Source organism: Kogia breviceps, chromosome 8 (genome assembly GCF_026419965.1).
Source record: "Kogia breviceps isolate mKogBre1 chromosome 8, mKogBre1 haplotype 1, whole genome shotgun sequence".
Classification (NCBI taxonomy): Eukaryota; Metazoa; Chordata; class Mammalia; order Artiodactyla; family Physeteridae; genus Kogia; species Kogia breviceps.
The window spans coordinates 54,292,560-54,309,995 of NC_081317.1; the positions used below are offsets into that span (position 1 = coordinate 54,292,560).

Below are 17,436 nucleotides of genomic sequence, written 5' to 3' on the forward strand. Positions count from 1 at the left end.
AGGAAACAGCATTTGAATGGAGGCTGAACTTTAAGAACAGGTCAGTCAAGGGAACAGCACCCACAGAGGCAGAGATGAGCTCGGCTTGTTGGAGGAACAGAAAAGTCACTGTGGCTGGAGAGTGGCGAGTGGAGGGAGGGATGATGGTGGCAGTGAGGTCCAACAGGAGGGCCAAGTGGAGCTGGCCTGCCTTGTAGACCATGATATAGAAGTTGACTTCATTCTAGGGCAGCAACAAGCTGTCAGAGGTTCCCAGATGTGATTTGCACTTGTAAACGATCCAAGGGGCTGCACTGGGGTGTAGAGAGTGGATTTGCGACAGAAGATCGTGTAGTAGTGGTGGGACAAAGGGGTCGCTGCAGGAGTTGAGGCAGAGCTGATAGTGGCCTGGACCAGAGCAGTAGACAGGGAGGGGAGGAGAGGCACAGGGGTCAGGAAGGGCATTGTAGGCACTGCTCAGCAGTCTGGACCTCCACCTGCTGGGAGTGGAGAGGCATGGAGGGTTTAAAGGGAGCAGTGGCAGCTTTGGATTTATGTGATAAGAAGAGAGCTCTTTCTGAGTGGTCAAGAAGGGGCCAGAGTGAGGGAGGACAGGATGCAGGGCGGCGAGGTAAGAGCCTGTTTGGTTCAAAGATCAGCAAACTATGATCTGTGGCCAAATCCGGCCTGTAGCCTTTTTTTGTACAACCTATCAGATAAGGATGTTTTTATATTCTTGAAGGTTTAAAAAAAGAAGGCAGCAGTAGCATATGTGACAGAGACCATCAAGCCCATAAAACCTAAAATATTTACTATCTGGCCCTTTACAGGAAAAGTTTGCCCACCCCTCATTTCAACCATCTGCAGTCTTACCAAAAAAAAAGAGAAAAGAAAAAAATAATGAGGAAGCTCTTCATGCACTTATATGGAATGATCTTCAATATATGTTGTTTAGTGGGAAAGGCAACGTGCCAAATTACATCCAATATACTCTGTCTGTGTAAGAGGAAAAAAAGGAGGAAAATAACATAGTAACATATAAACATTTGCTTTGGATGCTATTGAAGGAACTGGTCATGCTGATTACCTGCAGGACAGGGGCATGTGGTAGGGAACCAGGGTGGGAGGTAGCCTTCTGCACACGTCTTTCAGTATGTAGCCTCCTGTAGCTTTTGAATTTTGAATGAGTTAACTGTTTTATCTATTCCAAAAAATGCAACAACTAAAAATAATAATGGGTTAAATTAAAACAGAAACAGTATGCGTTAGTCCTTTAAGAGTAGAAACAGTATGCATTAGTTCTTTAAGAGTAGAGTCTCTGAAGACAGACCACAAATTGAAGACAGAGTTCAAATCCCAGATCTGCCACTTACCAGCTGTGTGACTTTGGACAAGTTACTTAACCTCTCTGTTCTCATCTTCCTTCTCTCTGAAACAGGAATAGTAACCTATTTCATAGCATTATTGTGAGACTCGAAAGCTCGTAGAACAGTTCTTGGCACATGGTAAGCACTGCATAGGTGTTTGCTATTATTAGCAGTACTTAGTAAAACTGTTTGAAAATGGCTGTTAGGTAGCCCAGATGACAAGGCCTCAGACCAAGTATTGGCTGTGGCAGGGGTGACAGTGGCTGGATGTGAGAGGTGTTTCTGAGGCAGAATTGAGACCCTTTGGTAATAAATTGGTCACAGAGTGTGAACAAGAAAAAGCAGTTGTGGGTGATGCTTGAGTTTCAAGGCTGGAAAAACTGGGTAACATGGTAAATTAAGGCTGTGATTCCAGAGTCAGAAAAAAAGGTGTGAAATCAGGACACTCAGGCCACCCAAAGCACAACTTCACAGAAAAAGATTCAATGCCTTTTTATTGTATTGGTTTTCTTTCTTTCCCAGCTGTATTTTTATCAGGCTCCAGGAGGAATGAGGTGTGCATCTCGACTTTATTAATGGAAATGATGAGCCCCACACACCACACACTCACTGCTGATACTCTCCTGAGTGTTTAACCTGTCTCGTGTAATTAACCTGCTGTTTTCAAAACCCTGTTTAGCAATGAACTAATTTTACACTGACACCTCAGTTCTGAGACCTTCCTTCTGTCCAGACTTTACACTGGCAATGAAGAGCACTTTAAAATATTCTCTCTTACCAAGGAAGCCCCTTTGCAGGAGGTTTTCTGCTTCCTTTGTATATTTTGTAGAACCAAGAAATAATTTGACTTTTCGAACAGCTTAGTGCTAATTATCTTCTCCCAATACCTGCTAACAAAATGCTGTCAATTCTAACAGAACTGACTTGAGCTGTCACTGATAATTTACCAACCTTCTAAATTTTCAACGTTGGAAATTTATCCAGGTTTGAAAAACAATTCTAAGATATACTCTCTCCCACTCAGAACCCAGCATTTTCTTACATTTTAATTTTGCCAGTCTAGACAACAACCAGGTGATTGCATGTGGCCGGCTTGCTCAGGGAAGCTGCCCGCCTTGCTGCGCCACAGTCCTCCAGACACAACACATCCAAACGCTTACATACACGCACACAGTGAAAGGGTAGGAGGGGAAATGCCTTGCAAATTGCTTAGATTCTGAAATGTGAAAATCTAACTTTTTTTTCTTGTATTATGCTTTTTATATGTTGCAGCTTTTATTTCATTTCACCTCTGAGACTTCTCTCTGTCCTTAGGGAAATCCAGATTGTCTTTGCTTTTTTTAAGAGTTGCCCAGATGCACCAGTGGGCAAACAGACTTATTTAAGGTAATCACATTCCTAGGAAAAAAGAATATGTATGTGCGTGTGTGTATGTGTGTATACACACACACACATATACTCACACAAACATAGATGTACTGATAGATAGATAGATGATAGATAGAAAATGTATAAAATGCAGACTTTTTTCTTTTTCTCTTATTTTACAACTTAAATATCATCTTGCTATATTAAACCCTTCCTTTCTCCCTTTGGGATTTCAACCCTGACTTATTTCTCCCCAGTCTAGCATTCGTCTTCACCTAAACTCAGTATGGTTTTTAAGATCTGCTGTCATAGTGCTGATAAAAATATTTGGGTATTATGTGACTAAGTAAAGGATGAGTAGAGAAAGATGATGGATGTGATTGTAAGCTTAGATTTCTCTTAAGAAAAATAAAATAAAATGCACAAAGATATTTCTCTACTATTAAATGTGCATCTCTGAGGGTGGTAAAAAAGCATTGTTGTCAAAGACAGCAGTTTGTTTTGGATTATTGTTGTCATTTAAAGTTATAGCTATGATTTTAAAGCTCCACAGAAAGACTTCATAATAAACATTGGTCCAAAACATTAGCTCTGATAATATTTCCAAGATTATCCAAGCAGATGGGACCTAGAATCCATATGATGTCTTTCTTCCTAAAATATTACCTTTATTTAGTAAACATTTACTTTCTTATCAGTAATAAGTTTTAATAGAGGCCTTTTGAACCTCACATCTTCCTGTTACTCAAAGAGCAAGTATCTCTTCTAAATGATTAAGGTGGAATAGCCAGATCCACCATTTTGAAAGTTTAAAAACAGCTAAGGACCGAATTTCCCACTATTGATGAGATTATTCAATCTCTTGGAACATTGGTGAAGCATAAGAGGATTCTGGCACTCAAGAAATGGAGGAAAGTAGAAAATAGTGGAAAGTGGGGCTGGACCTCTGTATCTAACACAGCCAGAGCACAAGGGAAGTACTGGGGAGAGAGGGCAAGGCCTTTCTCTTGTGAAAGAAAAACAATATCCAAAGATTCTTCATCAGACTGGAGTTTGCAAGGTCCAAGCCAAGAAACTTATTAGTATCTGAGAAAAGCTAATACAAACTATAGAAAAAAGCAAAAATTACAGTGTTTTACCTACCAGGCCTTAGTACATGGGTTCCATTTCTAGAGGATATAACATTTTTTCCTTTCAATCTATACATATATTTTTTAAGGAAAAGTTGAGATCTAGTTCCTATATCTGATGACCTGTACAATATTTACCAACTGCTTAAGAGGCACTCAGAGGCCTTTTGACCACACTTGAAAATGAAATAGATCTGACTCTTGGGTTTCTGCCTAAATTTGAACATTGACAGAGAATTATAACTTCACTTAGAATCTTACTCTTAATAACACCATTTGTCATTGTGTTTTCTGAAGTAGTTTGAAGAAAGTCTATTAATTATTCACACAAGATACATTAAGAGCTGACTATTAATAAAAAGGAAAAAATTCCATTGACACCCTGAAAAAAATACCAACCTTAATATTGCTGTTCCCATGAGTAATTGTAATCCAGTTGATAAAACAATGAGAATGACTTTTGAATTGTAGCTTTTATGTTGACGAATCTTTTATGATTTGTATCAGCAGGATTTACGAAGCCCATGAAAACTATACAAAAACCAGTTTAAAATAGCAATACAGAAAGAAATCCATCTGTCCGTAGGTTACACCTCAGAATTATTTGGGCAAAATGAAAAGTGAAGGAATGTAATTGCATTTCATCAGACTCCACAAGCCATTTTAAATTAATATAAAATGGTTTCTTGGCTTCTTGAAAAACTTAGGTCCAAACAGCTTCATCACTCACAGCAAAATATTTTGAAATCTTGGTTTCAATTCAAAGTCATGGGGAAGCAGATGAAGTTTTTTCAGGTTGCCACTGCTGAGTGAAACCTTATCATTTTATATTTAATATGCTAAGTTCTTGATGCTAGATTTTTTTTCATCTATATGTAAAACCATAAGGTAATAGTTTGAGGGGGGGGGAATTATTTCCTACTGCTAGACAGGCAGAGATTAATCACTTTTTAAAAAATCTGTGTGCTACATAAATGTTAGCTCTGTTGGTTCAGGATATCCACACAGAAGGCAATACAGATGTCTCAGATGGTGCTGCCTTCCAAAAAGAGATGCTTTTTGACTGACCGAGATAAAAACGGAGTTGAGAGATGAAGGATATTGGTAAATAATGCACATTGAGAAACTCAGAGAACAAAAATAAAGAGATTTCTCAAAGACTCAGTAAAGAATGGGTGAAAGGGTGATTTAAAAATAAATTATAGCAAGTGAACACTTTATTTTCAAAGCCAAAAAAACAAAAGGATTCAAAAATAAGATATTTTTAAAAGATAAATATCCATATGGGTAGTGTGTATAAGTCCACTCAGGCTGCCATAACAAAAAAATCACAGACCGGGTAGTTTAAACAACAGAAATTTGTTTTCTTACAGTCCTGGAAGCTGGAAGTCTAAGATCAAGGTTTCGGCCAATTCAGTTTCAGGCAAGGGCTCTCCTTCTGGCTTGCAGTTGGTTGTCTTCTCTCTCTGTCCTCGCAGAGCCTTTCCTACAGAAAAAGGTGTGGGTGGAGAGAGAAAGGAGCAGGGGAGTGCTCTCTGGTGCCTGTTCTCACAAGGACACTAATCCTATCAGACCAGGGGCTTACTCTTATGACGTCATTTAACCTTAATTACTTCCGTAGAAGCCCCATCTCCAAATACACCCACGCTGAGGGTTAGGGCTTCAGCGTATGAATTTTGGAGGGACACAAACACTCTGTCCATAATAATCAGTAAGGATTCATCTTAGAGTTGAGTAACTGAATTTTTCCAAACATGACTCTGGTCTTCCATCATTGTGTCTAACAGTTTTTCTTCCTGGCTCTCCTGGTTTTATTCCGTTTTCAAAGAGGAAAGGCAAATGGCAAATGAAGTTGTCCCTAGAGCCCTTAGCTGACCCATCCCAGAACTCTGAGTTTGCACTCAAAATGACTCATACACACCTTGTTTGGCAAGTCCTGAACAGTAGCTCTGGGGTCCCCAAAATTCATTTTCCCTTGTGTCACTCAGACGTTTTGAGTATAGGTCTTTGGGTCTGTACGACAAAATGATCCACAACCTAGTAATGAGATTTATATGGATCGATATTTTGAATTTCAAGCACAATGTTCTAGCTCTGTAATAGACAAAATGAAGGCTGCTGGTATGTTGACCCCACTAATTGGCCAACCACTTTAGGAAGAAAAATGGAGATGAGATGAAAACCACTTACTGTCCCTGAGCCAGCTGATATTTATGGTGGGAGTTTATAATAAATGTCTACTGCTCAAGCCACCCAGTCTATGGTGTTTTGTTATGGCAGCCCAAGCAGACTAATACGCTGACCATATGGATGTTTATTTTTTTTAAAAAATCTCCTTTTTGAATAGATTTCCTTTGTAGTAAAGCACTCCATGAAATGTTTCTTGGAAGGTACCTTCTACTTGCCAAACAGATGTTGATTTCAGAGCCTTTCACTGTATTAAAGTGTGACTGTGCATTTTTGAGAGCTCCAACTCTAGTGTTGTTTTTAGCTCTGCTCAAAAGACAGAATCAAGGTGTCACAATATTAGGAGTCTGCTTGGAAGCTTTGTTTCACAAAGAAAGTCTACTTACAGCCCATCTACTGAAATAAAGGAGCATTTTCTCCTTAGGGCTATGGAATTTTCCCTTTCATCTTATTTACAAAGGCCTTCTGTTTATTCCTCTTACCAAAGTGGAAAGTAAATTAGATTGTTGACATCACAGTAGTCAATGAATGCACAGTAAATGTTGGATGAATGGATAGATGGGGAACACAATTATTGCAGTTTCCACTTTCACATGAAAAAAATTGAATTATATAATTTTATTGCTTGGAAGTATCATAAGTCACCTAGTCAAACTTCTCTCTCCTGGATGTCTTTGAAGAAATTCTTCTCCTAACCATTTGTTAAACATAATAATAACTAATGTTTATTGACTGTTTACTCTGTCCCAAGCGCAGTTCTAGGTGCTTTTCCTGGACCATCAGTTAATTCTGTAACAGCAGTCACATTGTAAAAGAACATTCTGGAGCAGAAGTAGGTCTTCTTCATCTTTTAGTCCCTTCTCCAGCAATCCCTTCATTAGGTGAGGCACTTTCAAGATTTCTTCTCTCTCTAGGAGCCTCCCACATACGCTTTGTACCGGTGCACACACCTTCTCGTCAGTTCCCAAGGAAACCTAATTGGAAAAGTAAAACATGCCACCTTTGTCAAAGAGAGTATTTTTAATGCTTCAATAATGAAAGAGGACGAAGGCAGGAGGAGAAGCAGATAGTCCCTGTTCCAAGACGATGCTGTTCATTTGTGCATATTCTTCCCCTGAGGTTCCACTGGCCTCTGAACACGGAATGCTGGAGTCTGGAAATAACCGACCTCCTATTTCATTTCTTGCTAGACTTAGCCTCGGGAAAGTTTATGATTGTAAAGGGCTTAATCCATCTCCTCCAATGTCCCCTAGATACTCATTTTAGAAGTAGCCAGTACAGGATTATCCACAGTTATGGGAATCAGGGGTGACATCAAGCAATGAAATGCACATAAGATCTCAAGCCCTCATTATGGTGTACTTGATTGTCACCTCCTCCTACTTCAAACCTGGGCTAAGTTTCTGCACTTTTTTCTTGGATAGAGTTGCTAAAGAACAAGTCTTTCTTTTTCACCTGTATTTGAAGTCCTGACATTCGTTGATATCTTATCAGTACCCACATTTCATTTTTAAATTTGTACCTGGCTCCTTGGAGATATCACCCAAGGATACAGAGGAGGGAAGAGAGCATCACAAATGGCTCCTCCTCCCCACCCACGCCCAGATCTGCCCTTCTTCTCCCCTTCAAAGCTGCCCTGGATGGTATAACAAAAATACCATAGACTATGTGGCTTATTAACAGAAACTTATTTCTCATAATTTTGGAGGCTGGGAAGTCCAAGATCAATTGTCTGGTGACAGCCTTTTTCCTGGTTCATACACAGACATGTAGTCACTGTGTCCTCATATGGCAGAAGGGGCAAGCTAGCTTCCCAGTTATATATAAGGACACTAATCCCAATCATGAGGACTCTGCCATCCTGACCTAATCACCTCCCAAAGACCCCACCTCTTAATACCATCACCTTGGGGGTTAGGATTTCATCATATGAATTTTGGAGAGACACGGATATTCCATCCATAGCAGACTCAAGAAAAGGAAGAGTGCATCCAAGAATCAGATGTTTCTGATCAGCTTTCGCAAGAACGTGGGGCATCCAAACCACCAGAAATCAGTTCTAGACTCAAGAAAATTCATCAAAATTATGTCAATTACATTCTTAGTGTTTGCCATAGCTAGCATGTTTGTTTTAGTAGATTTGATTTATTACAAAAAGCTGGAAAACCTAGTGTAATTGGACATAAAGCACACTCATACCTACTTTTTAGGAGTGAGGAGGGGAGGCCATGTGGTATTTTGGAAGAGCCTTGGGTTGGGAGTGAAATGAGACTGGCACTGTGACCTTCCTTCAGCATATCACTTCATCTTAGGGTCCTCAATTGGCGGGGTGGGGCGCTCAATGACGCAGGGCCCCTCCAGCTCTGAAATTCTGGGGCCCTAAAGTTCCTACACTAGATGATTGCAGAGGTCTGTATGATTGCAGCTTGTCTTTCACGATCATTCAGTGTCCAAATGACAAAATGAATGACAAGTTCTTGGACAGGAAGGTGGTCCCACATGAAAACATTGCAGGGGCAACAAGGTTTTTAAGGACTTGGGGGCCTAAAAGGGGGTGAGGTGCACCAGGTCCAGATGCCTTACAGGTGACATGTATGTATTCTTTTGCTATTCTAGCATTTCCGTTGATTTGCCTGGGGTCACATAGCGAGTTAGTGGCAGAGATGAGATTAATGGCAGAAGGGAAGAGGATTAACATGTGCTGACAGTACAGTACCTGGTCTCTCCCAGGTACTGTGCATCCTGCAACTGCCTGAGAGTTACTATCCCCAGTCTACAGATGAACACCTCCCACATAGCCTACATATTTCACGTGTTTTATTAGCGGCTTTTGTTGAGGGTGACAGTTTCAATATTCTTGATGCACCCACCCAGCCTCATATCTCAGGCTTGGCGAATATTTTTATGGATGTCTCTTCCCACTCCCAGCCCTTCGGGGTCTTGTTGGGGATTCGTAGCACACACCACACTCCGTGAGCTTTGCCCCATTTGATAATTCGTGTGGGCAGCTGTGTGACTGAACAATGTGGAGGTAAAACTGATTCTTTTTCTCTACAGATATAAATTGTAGAAACAGCAACAGCAACAAATATACTAGGAACCATTCTTTTTAACTAGAAGTCCAAATCACTTGAAATCTTCACCTTCCCCCAGTTTGACCCTGGCCCAGTATTTTTGCGTAAATGAATTATATTTTTACAGAGATACCTAGTACTGGTATTGCATTTTATCCAGCATCATGCCACACTGAAGGGACTCTCCAGTGGGAAGAGGTGGCATTCCTGAGTGCTGAACTGAGTGGTCCTTTTGAGGGGGTTAAAGAAGAATCCAACTCCACCGAGTTGAGAGCTAGGCAGGTGCAAGCTATCCTCTGAGCTTGCTCCTTGTGAACTGGAGATGAGATGTTATTACCCATCAGTAAAACTGAACTCAAAGATGGCCTATTTTCAGATGCCTCCTGGGTGTTCATTTTAATTCTCTGACAACAGAGATTGCATTCAAGTGGGCTCACCTTCACGCAGGAATCTCACACAGTGCCCTTCACAGACAAGAACAAGAAATTGAGTTGCCTCCAAGAAATATTTTTCTGGCTGGAGAGGCAACTTCTGGACTGATAAATCCAACTCAAGCCCCTCCAATGGAAACCTGACACTTATTCTGGGGCAAACCATCCAGACAAGGCACAAGTGGAAATAGTATAAGATGCACGTGCAAAGAAGCTGAACCAATTCTCATGATGCGAGGCCACAAATGGACAGGCTGCTGCCACTCCTCCCATTCACTAGATAAAGGAAAATAAAAATGAGTTGATTGCTCCAGAGACCTCCCAATAGGTGCTAACTGCCCCCTGGAACTGTTCTCTTCTATCTGTAGATGTTCTGATAGCCAGACCTCCAGATTCCAACCTTCAGTATTGATAGTGAGTCCAAGAAGGTATTTGTCCATTTGTCACGTGTTGTCACGTACAGTAACATCTTACCTCTCTCTCTCTCTCTCTCTCTCTCACTCTCTCATAAAGTTATCCCCAAAATTCTGTTGGACCACTGCAGAGTTTTATTTTTAGGTCTGCCCCACCTTCACAAAGATTCGAGGCTGCTTGCAAAAATACATCTGATGTAAAAGGATAAAATGACTAGTTTGAGAAAATTCAGCGAAGGATGGAAAGGAAAGGAAGAGAGTAAGACTAGAGTAAGATGAGTGCAGATTCCAGGGCTGTGATTGCTGGACAGGGTTACAAATTTGGCTCTGAACTCCCCAGTGCCGAAAAATAAAGAGTATCATTTCCCTGATGCACATATTTCTCAGTTTCTCAGAGGAAGCATGACTTTTCCCAGTGCTGAGATGTGAAAGATTTTTCTCCCTTAATTCCTCATAAAGAGGACACTGGATCAGCCAGGATAAGGTTCTACTGTGAGCAGCAAAAACCCCAAAATAACAACAGCTTAAGTAAGATAGAATTTTATGTCTCTCCCAAGTCTTTATAGGCAGCCTGGAGCTAGAATGGCTCTTGATGGGTGTCAGAGGTCAGATCCTTTTATACTATTTCTCCACCTCATGGTCTAAGGTGGCTGTTCAAGCTCTGGCCAAAATGTCCCCATTCCTGGCAGCCAAAAGGAGGAAGGAGTGAGGAAGGATACACCTACACCCTTTAAAGATACATCCCAGAAGTTGCAGAGAATACTTCCCATTCCATCTCATTTGCCAGAACTTCATCCCATGACCACACCTTGTTACAAGGAAGGCTAGAAATAGTCTTTATCCCAGACCCAGGTAAAAGTAGGCCTTCTATCACTAAAGCACAAGGGCAGTATATTAGGTTGCTAGGGCTGCTACAACAAAATACCACAGGTTGGGGGGCTTAAACCACCGAAATTTATTTCCTCACAGTTCCAGAGGCTGGACATCCAAGATCAAGGTGTCTACAGGTTGTTTTCCTCTGAGGCCCCTCTCCTTGCAGATGGCTGCCTTCTTGCTGTGTCCTCCCACAGCCTTTCCTCCGTGCTGGCACATCCCTGGTGTCTCTCCATGAGTCCTAATATCCTATTCTTTTTTCTTTTTAACATCTTTATTGGAGTATAACTGTTTTACAATGGTGTGTTAGTTTCTGCTTTACAACAAAGTGAATCAGTTATACATATACATATGTTCCCATATCTCTTCTCTCTTGCGTCACCCTCCCTCCCACCCTCCCTATCCCACCCCTCTAGGTGGTCACAAAGCACAGAGGTGATCTCCCTGTGCTATGCAAGCTGCTTCCCACTCGCTATCTAATTTACATTTGGTAGTGTATATATGTCCATGCCACTCTCTCACTTCATCACAGCTTACCCTTCCCCCTCCCCATATCCTCAAGTCCATGCTCTAGTAAGTCTATGTTTTATTCCCGTCCTACCACTAATCTCTTCATGATATTTTTTTTTCCCTTAGAGTCCATATATATGTGTTAGCATACGGTATTTGTTTTCCTCCTTCTGACTTACTTCACTCTGTATGACAGACTCCAGGTCTATCCACCTCATTACAAATAACTCAGTTTCATTTCTTTTTATGGCTGAGTAATATTCCATTGTGTATATGTGCCACATCTTCTTTATCCATTCATCTGTTGATGGACACTTAGGTTGCTTCCATGTCCTGGCTATTGTAAATAGAGCTGCAATGAACATTTTGATACATGACTCTTTTTGAATTATGGTTTTCTCAGGGTATATGCCCAGGGGTGGGATTGCGGGGTCGTATGGTAGTTCTATTTGTAGTTTTATAAGGAACCTCCATACTGTTCTCCATAGTGGCTGTATCAATTTACATTCCCACCAGCAGTGCAAGAGGGTTCCCTTTTCTCCACACCCTCTCCAGCATTTATTGTTTCTAGAGTTTTTGATGATGGCCCTTCTGACCAGTGTGAGATGATATCTCATTGTAGTTTTGATTTGCATTTCTCTAATGATTAATGATGTTGAGCATTCTTTCATGTGTTTGTTGGCAATCTGTATATCTTCTTTGGAGAAATGTCTATTTAGTTCTTCTGCCCATTTTTGGATTGGGTTGTTTGTTTTTTTGTTATTGAGCTGCATGAGAGAACACTCTATGACATAAATCACAGCAAGATCCTTTTTGACCCATCTCCTAGAGAAATGGAAATAAAAACAAAAATAAACAAATGGGACCTAATGAAACTTAAAAGCTTTTGCACAGCGAAGGATACCATAAACAAGACCAAAAGACAACCCTCAGAATGGGAGAAAAGGGGCTTCCCTGGTGGCGCAGTGGTTGAGAATCCGCCTGCCGATGCAGGGGACAGGGGTTCGTGCCCCGGTCCGGGAAGATCCCACATGCCGCGGAGCGGCTGGGCCCGTGAGCCATGGCCGCTGAGCCTGCGCGTCCGGAGCCTGTGCTCCGCAACGGGAGAGGCCACGACAGTGAGAAGCCCGTGTACCACTAAAAAAAAAAAAAAAAAAAAAAAAAGAATGGGAGAAAAGATTTGCAAATGAAGCAACTGACAAAGGATTAATATCCAAAATTTATCCTATTCTTATGAGGACACCAGTCATATTGGGTTAAGACCCGCCCTAATAGCCTCATTTTAACTTAATCACCTCTTTAAGGGCCCTATCTCCAGTCACAGCTAAGGTCCTGGGGGTTGGGTCTTCAAAATATGAGTTTGGGGAGACACAGTTCAATCCATAACAGGCAGAGGAGATATACTAGAGAATAAGCAGAAGCTGTTGCCAGCATCCCTGCCAACTAGATAAAGAATCAATTCTTTGGAGCCATTTGTTCTGTCTCCCTTTTGAAATTCAAGTCTCCTTCAAATCAGGAGTCCCAGAACTTAGTGCAATTCTTTCTACCTAAAAAGCAGTCAGTGAATACTTGCAGGTGGTCATGGTCACCACCCAAGGAATCCCAGCTCGAGCAGAGAAGGGCAGCCAGAGGTCCTGATTCTCCACTACCTGCTCTTCCCACCAGGCTGTACTGACTCCTTGAAGATCAGACAACCAGAATGTGGAAACTTAGAGTCGTATGTCTTAGACTCAGATTTTCCATGTCAGAGATTACAAGGCCCTAAAGCAGTCATTGGTGCCCGGGTTTTACACAATTCTAGGGATTCTATGGAGACCTCAGTAGATCTCAAACTACCTTAAACTATCACGAGACATTTGAATTTTTTCAGGATCGTTTTGCCTTGTTTTTTTTCTATAGACATGCTGCAGAAGCTTTAGGAGGTAAGGATGGATTGTTGCAAGGTCAAAGCCAGGATGCCACAACTCCAGGAAAAGCTGGAAAATCAGTGCCCAGCCTCTCCCGGGGCTGAGACAAATGAGTATGCCAGCAGCCCCAGCTTGGGCAAAGGCAAATCGAGCCCCCAGACTTGGAACAGAATTTTTTTCCTCTAACTAGCTTGCAAGCTATTGCCCACTGAACCAGAGTGAGATTGCACTTGGCAAAAAGACAAAGAGAATTTCCCCTAAAATATGCTGACAGCCTTGCTCCCTAGGCACCTCTAGAATCCTTCGAAGGGTTCTGGGCTCCTGTACTTCTCTATAGCAAGACTCGTCCCCAAGAGGCCATGAAGTCCCCACGGAGAGCACTGTTTGTACAGCCTGAGACCCAATCTCCTCTCCTCATCCATTTCTGCCCTAGCAACAGCAACCTCAAATACAGCTTTTGGAAGCCGTACAATATAGCTAATTGTTTGCGTTGGACCAGTAGTATGTTTAGAGCTTATGCATCTAAACAGACAATTATTTTCTGCTATTTTCTAGGGGCACTGCCTGCCTGGTGACTTTGGCAGATGGAGAAAGGAGCTAATCCGTAGGTTATAAGCAGAAGGGTTATTGATGAAATGTCACCATCTGTTGGTGCCATTAAAATGATATGAGTCATAAAGAGTTGCTTTTGTTTCTTCTCTGAAAAAGATTAGCTTAGAGTTTAGAGAGAAGTTGCTCGATTGCAGATGGCAGTGGGGGACCTGACTGGGGGGAGTGTCAACTCTGGAAGGGGGAGGAGCCTTGATGAACTCATCAGATCAGCTTGATGGGTCTTCAAGGAAGCGCTGGCATCCTCTATCTGAATAAAACCACCTACCTTGCATGAGACAGGGTACTTATTAGGCATACTGCAAATTCTCAACTCTCCCATGGTCCTCCCCATTCCTGAGGTATCTACCAGGTAGGGAGGGGAAAGTCATTCATTTGGATTAAACAAGAAAGATCATATCTGGGAGGGAACAGATAAAATGCACCCATCTCCTAATCTTCACTGGTCTCATTACACAGAGATTATTCATGTAGTCAACTGACAGCTTGGGAGGCTGGTGAGCCCAGCAGGGAGTGATACTCTCTACATCCGCTACATCTTCTGGGAGGACGATGACTTAGCTCAGAAGAGGAACCAGGGGCAGCACGCCCAAGCTTCTGTCAGGGATGCGAGCCCTCGGGAAAAGTAAAGGAAGCAGTGGATGAACCCGCATGAACTACATAGCAAAGGAAACAGCTTTTGGTTTTGTTGACTTTCTCTGTTGACTTCCTGTTTTCACTTTCATTGATTTATTTATTTTTCCTCACAAACTTTTTTTTAATTTTTTTTATACAGCAGGTTCTTATTAGTTATCTATTTTATACATAGTAGTATATACATGTCCATCCCAATCTCCCAATTCATCCCACCACCACCCCACCCCCGCTTTCCTCCCTTGGTGTCCATACATTTGTTCTCTACATCTGTGTCTCTATTTCTGCCTTGCAAACTGGTTCATCTGTACCATTTTTCTAGATTCCACATATATGCGTTAATATACAATATTTGTTTTTCTCTTTCTGACTTACTTCACTCTGTATGCCAGTCTCTAGGTCCATCCACCTCACTACAAATGACCCCATTTCGTTCCCTTTTATGGCTGAGTAATATTCCATTGTATATACATACCACATCGTCTTTATCCATTCATCTGTTGATGGGCATTTAGGTTGCTTCCATGTCCTGGCCATTGTAAATAGTGCTGCAGTGAACATTGAGGTGCATGTGTCTTTTTGAATTATGGTTTTCTCAGGGTATATGCCCAGTAGTGGGATTGCTGGATCATATGGTAATTCAATTTTTAGTTTTTTAAGGAGCCTCCATACTGTTCTCCATAGTGGCTGTATCAATTTACATTCCCACCAACAGTGCAAGAGGGTTCCCTTGTCTCCACATCCTCTCCAGCATTTGTTGTTTGTAGATTTTCTGATGATGCCCATTCTAACCTATGTGAGGTGATACCTCATTGTAGTTTTAATTTGCATTTCTCTAATAACTAGTGATGTTGAGCAGCTTTTCATGTGCCTCGTGGCCATCTGTATGTCTTCTTTGGTGAAATGTCTATTTAGGTCTTCTGCCCATTTTTTGATTGGGTTGTTTGTTTTTTAAATATTGAGCTGCGTGAGCTGTTTATATATTTTGGAGATTAATCCTTTGTCTGTTGCTTCATTTGCAAATATTTTCTCCCATTCTGAGGGTTGTCTTTTTGTATTGTTTAGGGTTTCCTTTGCTGTGCAAAAGATTGTAAGTTTCATTAGGTCCCATTTGTTTATTTTTGTTTTTATTTCCATTACTCTAGGAGGTGGGTCAAAAAAGATCTTGCTGTGATTTATGTCAAAGAGTGTCCTTCCTATGTTTTCCTCTAATAGTTTTATAGTGCCTGGTCTTACATTTAGGTCTTTAATCCATTCTGAGTTTATTTTTACGTATGGTATTAGGGAGTGTTCTAATTTCATTCTTTTACATGTAGCTGACAGTTTTCCCAGCACCACTTATTGAAGAGATTGTCTTTTCTCCATTGCATATCCTTGCCTCCTCTGTCATAGATTAGTTGAACTTTCATTGATTTCTGCCCTAATTTTTATTATTTCTTTTCTTCTGCTTACTTTGGATTTAATTTGCTCTTCTTTTTCTAGTTTCCTAAGGTGGAAATGTAGATTACTGATTTTAGATCTTCCTTCTTTTCCAACATATTGCATAGCAAAGAGATGGGGAGCATAAGAAGTATATTTAATGAGGATCCAGACAACCCAAATAAACCGCACTGACTTCCTAATTCTGCCTTATTACTTAATCCTCTTATTTCCCTCATATTCGGTGTTTAAAATTCATTCACCCACTGCCAAGGACATACATGCAAAGAGAAAGAACCTTTTTCAGCATGGCTTAAGATTAGCTTCTTTTAATAATTTTTTTAAATTTTTAACTTCTGGAGAGAAAGTGGGAGTGATTGTGTAAACCACTACCAATCCTTTTGGCAGTACTAGGGTGTAAATTATAAATAATAAACATAACACTGCAGCAAGTCAGGCCTCACACCCAGCCCTGCCTCTAATCTTGTCCTTCTCCTCTAAGACAACTTGCCCGAGCCTGGCCCACTTACCACCTCCCTAGGGAGAGAAGTGCTGGGGGGATTCAGTGCTGCTTGAAATAGTACAGGATGCTGGAAGCAAGAGCCATGGGTGGGGGGCAGGGGGGAGGGCAGGAGCTGTATGAAGCCTATGTGGGTTATTTATATGGTCTCAAAAGGAAGCATCGTGGAAATGTTCCTATTGATATTTTTAGACCTGATGCTTGGTCCTGCTGCTGCACTTTCATTTTTAAACAAGCAGAGAAGGGAGTGATTGATGCTGTCTGCAGTGCTGTTTCGGAGGCTTGGAGGGCCCATCTGACAGGCTAATGGTCATCCTGCCAGGTCCTGATCCACCTTATGTCCCTTCTAGCTCTGGGACCTCAGAAGCTGCTGACCTCAGCGGGCAGTGAATAATACGCTGGCCGCTTGCTGCCAAGTCAGAAACTCTGAAGTTTACCCCCTGGCTCTGCAGCCCTGTGTGCTCGACACCCACATGTTTAGCATCCTCTACTTCCATACTCTGTTTCCCTGTGAATGCTTATATATGTTTGCATAATAAGCCTTTGGCCGGAAATAAAATGGTTTAGAATTTAACGAGGTGATTAAGGAGGTTAGAAACTCACAACCACACAATAATCCATGAACTTAACTATTCCAGGGCCACTGAAGGGAGTTGAGTATTGTTACTGACTGATTTCTGTGGTTACTTTCATTTGGCTACTCCAAATCAGTGTTCTAAAAAAATGATTTTTAATTATTTTAATTTAAAAAAATTTATTCCCAAGGATTCTGAATCCTGTGGCTTTCTCCTCAAGAAGAGAGGAGAAGAAGGTTGGCATTGGGGTCTTTTGCTCTGCAGATATCGTTTCTCCTAAGTTCATGGATCAGAGTCCACTCCAGTTGAATGATCAATTCAGGAAAGTGAGAAGCTGGAGAGTGTTCAGGGAAAGGAAAGAAAGTTCTTAAATTCTCATGGCTGAGCAATGTATTGTTCGTTCCTGGGATTCAGACTATGACAGGTGGGGTTCTCTTACAA

The 17,436-nt window shown here is 41.4% G+C and overlaps 1 protein-coding gene across 4 annotated transcripts in view; it reads left to right on the top strand.

Moving 5' to 3' along the window:
• Window positions 1-17,436, top strand: part of SLC24A2 (solute carrier family 24 member 2) — a 252,875-nt gene that overhangs the window by 206,383 nt on the left and 29,056 nt on the right. The window lies entirely within an intron of this gene.